The 6,113-nt window shown below is 43.5% G+C and overlaps 1 long non-coding RNA gene across 1 annotated transcript in view; it reads right to left on the bottom strand.

Moving 5' to 3' along the window:
* Positions 1 to 764: 764 nt before the first annotated feature.
* LOC122461070 overlaps positions 765 to 6,113 on the bottom strand; it is a 114,263-nt gene continuing 108,914 nt past the window's right edge. The window contains exon 6 of the long non-coding RNA XR_006282777.1: positions 765 to 3,375. This is a non-coding gene — a long non-coding RNA (uncharacterized LOC122461070). The remainder of the gene's footprint in view (positions 3,376 to 6,113) is intronic.

Raw genomic sequence — 6,113 nt, 5'->3', positions numbered from 1 at the left:
ACCTTTGATCACTTAAAATATCTCTTTTGTAGTTAATAAACTTGTTTTTGCTTAATCTGAACCAATGAGTTTGGAGTGAAGTGTGTGGAAATCTAAGATCAGAGGGGCTGTTGCATATTCCTCTTCAGATTGAGGGGAAAGGTGAACTGGATAATAAAGTCATACTGTTTGGGATCTGGACCAGGGCAGGACCGTAGAGCCCTAGAAAACTGGTGGTTAGTTTGGCTGTAGCCTTTTTATTGTCTAGTCAGAGAGCCTGCATGTAACTGCAGTTGGGTGTATCCCTATCTGTGTGAATGCTGATGGAAGTGTAGGATCAGGAGCGGGTCTTCAGCTTGTCACAGCAGCACAGTGAGAGGAGCCCAGGCTGGTGCGGCAGAGGGCTTACTGGTATCCAAGTTCCAGGTGGCAACCTAGGCAGGGAATTCATCACAGTGCCTCCCTCTCCTCTGCAATGTATAGGCAGCTTGGCTACCTACTTGTGGATTCAACTAGGCAGTAGGATGCCTAAAAGTTAGGCATTGCATTGTTCATGGGTGCAACACCTGAGTCACTTTGTGAAGTGAGGCCCAACTTCCTAGGCTCTGTGCCATCATGTATGTCTGTTTTTATACATGTACAATTACTATTGCTTTATGAATAATGAAATATTAACTTGAATGTTAGCATTAATGCTATCTAATCAAACAACTATGCATGCAATATGTGAAAATGCCACACTCATATTTGTGCATTTTGCATTTTATTTTTCGTCAATGAAACGGACCAGAAGACAAACTCTGGGAGCATGTGGCAAACAACAAATGTCCTGGTCATCATTTGAGAGCAACAAATATAAGATGAACCTCCACAGTAGGGAACAGTTCCTCATTATCTAAATAAAACAGAGGGATAGAGGAAAGGCATGGTGTTGAATCATTAACTGTAACATGTTCATACTTGCATAGCTTGGATTTGAAATTACATATAGCAACACACTACACTAAGCTTTTTAATTTTAGGGCTAGATTTTGATATTTTTACTCACACTGAAAAGCACATTAGAAATTGGCCTATTGACTTCAACCATTTGAAATACTCAACTCTCACTGAACATAGCTAACTCATTCTAAATCGGTGAAAAAATTATCTTCCAGGGATATGATAATTCCATTTTCCAGTCCATCTGCTACATTCCTCATCTAGTTGCTTAAATTCAAAGGGAGCTTTGCATGAACAACATCTTCAGGACTTTATAATTTTTACAGTTACAGCAGTAGGCAGACATCTCCAACAGAAGACCTTCAAGGATAAAGTTAACAAGGGCTACCAAGGTGAAAGTATATGCAGGTAAGAGAGCAGCTTTCTCCCCTCCCGCCCTTTGTTGACCATGATTAAACTTGATCTGGGTTTTAAAGCTTGTAGAGACTTTGATAAAACAAAGAAATAGATTTTTGAAAATAAGAGAGAGAGGGGAAGTCTAAGTTCCGTGCATATTCCAATCTCTTCGGTCTCTAAATCTGAGCATACCATAGGATTTTCATAATTCCTCCCACTTGATTACAGAAAAAGAAGTCAAGGGGGGGGGGGTCATAGGGATGAATTAAATTGTCAGCAAAACCCTCAGATTATATGTTTCTTTATTTTACAAATAGAAAGAAGGGCTAAGACTAGGTCATACACTGATAAAGCTAATAAAAAGTTTGGTAGAATAAAAATGTAAACTGCTCTACTGCTCCATCAAGGGTGAAATGCCTAACCCACTGCAATTAATGGCCAAACTGTCACCGACTTCATTGCAGCAAGGATTTTAACCCCAAATTCATGTCTTCCATACCATCCCCCCTTGCAGAAAAAGAAAAAATTTAATAGAAAAATAAATCTATTTCTGCATCCATAATCATTTGGGTTTTTTCATTTAGTCAAGTGTATAGCTAATGTTTTGATCCTTTATAATTTTACTAAACATACATTTAAACATACAATACATACAACATTTAAATGGATAAGTCACAAAAAGAAATAACCTACAATAAATCACATTCTCCCTTTTTAATCCACTCATCCACCACTCAATCCACCCTCTTAGGAAAATGCTGAAGATAGATATAGGACTTGCACTATTCCCTGACAAAACCACGATTTTATTGACTATTGGCCAAGGAGGCACCCTTAAGAGAGCAGATTAGGTCTGCCATGTAGACTGGAGAGAGAACTTGCTCTGAAGCTCTAGTTTTTACAAGCAGAACCAAATAGGTCTGATCCAAAGCCCATATAAATCAAGGGGGATCCTTGGGTTGACTTCATGGGGATTTGAATCAGGAAGAAAATGAGAACTTGTATCTCACTCAGATAGTTTGGGGCTGCAGTTAGTTTTCCAGCCATGTGTGAAATGTGCAAAAGGTCCAAATTTTGTAGTTTTGGTTCCCATCCCATTAATTGACACTGCTATTGCTATCAAAGTCAAGGTACTTTTCACAATAAAAATCCAGAAAAAGCCATGAGAGCAGCTCGTCAGGGTGATGAGACTATGTGGTATCATGCTAGCATGAAATGTCAATGAGCCATTTGCTACAGTAAATTGGAGGAGCGGCTATCTGATACAATGAAGGTGGCTAGTTACGAGAAACCCATGTCTGATAAATGGTGAAGTAGGATTAGGTGAGAATTCTCAAGGGTTATTCTGGAGCACTGTTGAGGGCTATACACATCCTGTCCCCTTTTTGGGGCGGGGTAGAGTTGAGATTACCACCGCTGTCACAGTCTTCCTGACACTCCTTAGGCCAAAAGCGGCATGACCCAGAGACTGGAGATGGTGAGCAGCCCTGGCATTCAGGGCAGCGTGGCCTAGTGCCCAGAGTCAGTATAACCTCCCTCAGGAGCAGGGCAATGGCCTAATGGCCAGGGTCTATATAAGCCCTCGTGTGGTGTATTGCGGCCTGATGGCCAGAGTCAATATCACAGCCCCTATGCACGGGGCGGTGACACTCAAGGACCAGTGTCAATATAACAGCCTTCGGGTATAGGACAGTGCAAATCAATGGCTAGAGTCAATATAGCAGCCCCTAGACGTAGGGCCTTGTGGCCCAATGGCCAGTACCCAGGGAGAAGGAAGGGGCTGCCACTAGGGGATGGAGGCCTGGTCGCACCCAACCCCACCAGGCCTCAACCCAGGGCCCTGACAGTGGAGGAATGGTCCATCATTAGGTCATCGGGGACTCCTACCGAAATACGCTGACCTCACTTGGGTGGGAAGTACCACTTGTGCACTCTCCCTGGGTCACTTCCTATTGCACTTCCAGACATGTAGTCCATCGAGCAACAGGCTCCTCAGCATGGGTGATTCCTTGTGGCTCCGTCAGCTGCAGCCCACCAGTCCAGGTCTCGGGGACATTTCTAGTTTTGAGACAGCAGTTATGAGCAAGTCTATTGCTACAGATTCTGTAAATGTATAGTAATGAGTTCTGCTTGCCTTTTGGAAGACAGCAGCATGACTACATCACGCTCAATTTTTACTGGAAAGAGGCCTGGGATTTAAAAAAGGCATAACTAACTAGTCATAGGAAAGTAGTAGACTGAACTAAACTGGTTTGGTCTAAACTCCTCTTAAGATAATTTTCTTAAGTGTTTGGACAGTATGTACAACATGGAACTATGATTGGGGCACTTAAAACACTAACACAATGCAATGACATAACAAAAAGCATCCATTTTGACGGAGTTTAAAGCCTCCAAACAACTTATCAGGTGTTCTAAATCTTAGGCCACTTCTACTCTGTTTGAAGTGATTTATTTTTATAAAACCTCTAATAATGATCCAGAAGACAAAATCTAAATGCCAGAACCCTGCTTACTATGTTGACAGCCAGCTTGTGTGTTTGTTTTAAAAAGAGAATTCTAGTGCTGGTGAAAAGACTTAAATAGATGGCACCAGCATTAATGGATCATCCCATTAGTAGGTGCCCCTCTCCCTGCCATGAATTGCATATGGAACAGGGTTTGTAGATTCCTCTGGGTGACAGGGTGCCTAAAGTCAGGTGTTACACTGCTCACTGTTGCAACACTCAAGTCCCTTTGTGGATTTACATCAGAAAGTTCATTGATAACACGGGAAGTGACAGTGCAAGCAGCCTTCATTTATACACAGGACAGAAAATAGGATGGTGAGGACTGCCTGCCCTATCACTGCCCATGGGGAGAGAGAGGCAACTAACGAACAATGGGATCCAAAAAAGCCAATGCTGTAGGTGAGAATTTACCTAACCTAGTCAACAGCACATGCTGAGTGGAGAGATGTCTTAAGCCTCATCTCTCATGAGTTAGGCAATTAAATCCAGGCTGGGAGGAAGTAACTGGAAATTCACAGCTGGGACTTTTCTCTGGGGGTCAGATGCTAAACTGTTTCTAGCAAGAACAGTGGTGGTGCACAATGAACTCCACATGAAACAGCCAGAGGAGAAGGAGGAAAAGGCCTCCTTTGTAACCTTTGACCCAGTGGTGAGGACACTCACCCAGAACATGGGAGAGCTCAGTTCAATTACTCCCACTCCCAGAGGAGGAGAAGGAGTTTGAACATCGGTGTCTCATCACTCAGGTGAGTGCCCTAACAACTCAGATCTGCGATATTGTGATGTTGGTCTCTCTTTCTCCGCCTCCACTGAAGTCATTCCACTGTGTACAAGTAAATATACATTGGGACAATGCACAAGTGAGAATGTCTAATCAGGCATACTTTGATAACACCGATTGGATTGGGCCCACAGGCAAGATAGGTGGGAAACCATCTGGAGTCACCAGCTTTGAGGATCCTGCTGGGGCTCAAGTGTGAGTTGGCTGCCAGGCATCTTGTGATGCTTTGGAGTTTTACCCAGATAAGAAAGGGGTTATATCACTGCCTGCCCTGGGTGCTTCTCTGCTGTGCTGCTTTGACTCAGAGCCCTAACACCAGCAGCCTGCACACGAGCACAATGGCCTCACGCTGGTTTCCCCCAACCTCGGTTACTCCTTGCAGGGTGATACCAACATCACTTCTAGTCCTGAGTCTCCCCAAAACCATCTCCCCTGCAAGATCTTCCCCTAACCAAAGTTAGGTTCACTGCCTCCAGAGAGACAGACTACACACCAGCCTGTTAATTTGACTGAAGACCTGCACTTCAGTTTAATACTTAGCCCAATGACAGATGGATTTTTACAGCAAAAGTTTAGGTGCCAAGGGATTTTGGACACCTCCCGTGGTAGGAGGCAGCTGAGCTGGGAGTTTAGTGATCTCAGTGGTACCTAAATTTTGGACTTTGGCACCTAAAGTGGGAGTTAGGTGCCTAAGTAGTTTTGTAGGATCTAGGCTTTACCTCCTAGGGAACCACCTTGAGGAATAAAATTGCACATGGAGCAAAAATTGAACAGCAAAGGAAAACAACCTACCCGCTAGAGCTGCAACACGCTGCCATATAAGTATACATTTTCATATTCTTTATTTGTTTACATAGTACAGATACTCCAGAATTTTGGGATCCTAATTAAGACCATCAGCTCACTTCATGTGGGCCACCGAAGACTCAGTCAGTCACTTCTGATCTGAATGGGACAAGGCCAAGTAACCCTGGGCTGAAAAGCTTAGCATTCCATTACCAATCAGTATTTATATTGTATAAGTACCTACAGTACTCCAGTGAGATTGGTGCATATTTGTATCAGGCATCTTCAGAGACTGTCTTCATCCCAAAGAATCTGCTCTTTAACTAGACAAGACAAAGTAGAACTATCCCCATTTTACAGATCAGGAACTGAGGCACAAAGAGATCAAGTGACTTACTGAAGGTCACACAGAGAATCTGTTAGCTAAGGCTGTAGAGCAGACTCATTTTATCACTCTCTCTTTAAGTGGTCTTGGTGCCACTAGATGGGACAAAACACCCAGAAGGTATGCGAGTTACATACTTTTCCTAGCTGAGGAAGTGCGTCTCGAGCTTCAGAGTCTTTCCAATTGAAATCCTGGACGAGCCCCCCACTTGTAATGCCGATAGAGCCCAGTCATAGGTGGGCTGGATCAAACCGGGGACCTCTGGAACTTAGTGCATGAGCCTCTACTGCATCATGCATTACAAGTGGGGGGCTCATCCAGGATTTCACACAGA

This window comes from Dermochelys coriacea, chromosome 7 (genome assembly GCF_009764565.3).
Source record: "Dermochelys coriacea isolate rDerCor1 chromosome 7, rDerCor1.pri.v4, whole genome shotgun sequence".
Classification (NCBI taxonomy): Eukaryota; Metazoa; Chordata; order Testudines; family Dermochelyidae; genus Dermochelys; species Dermochelys coriacea.
Note: the sequence above shows the minus strand (reverse complement) of the source record. Positions and strands in the feature narration are given on the sequence as shown.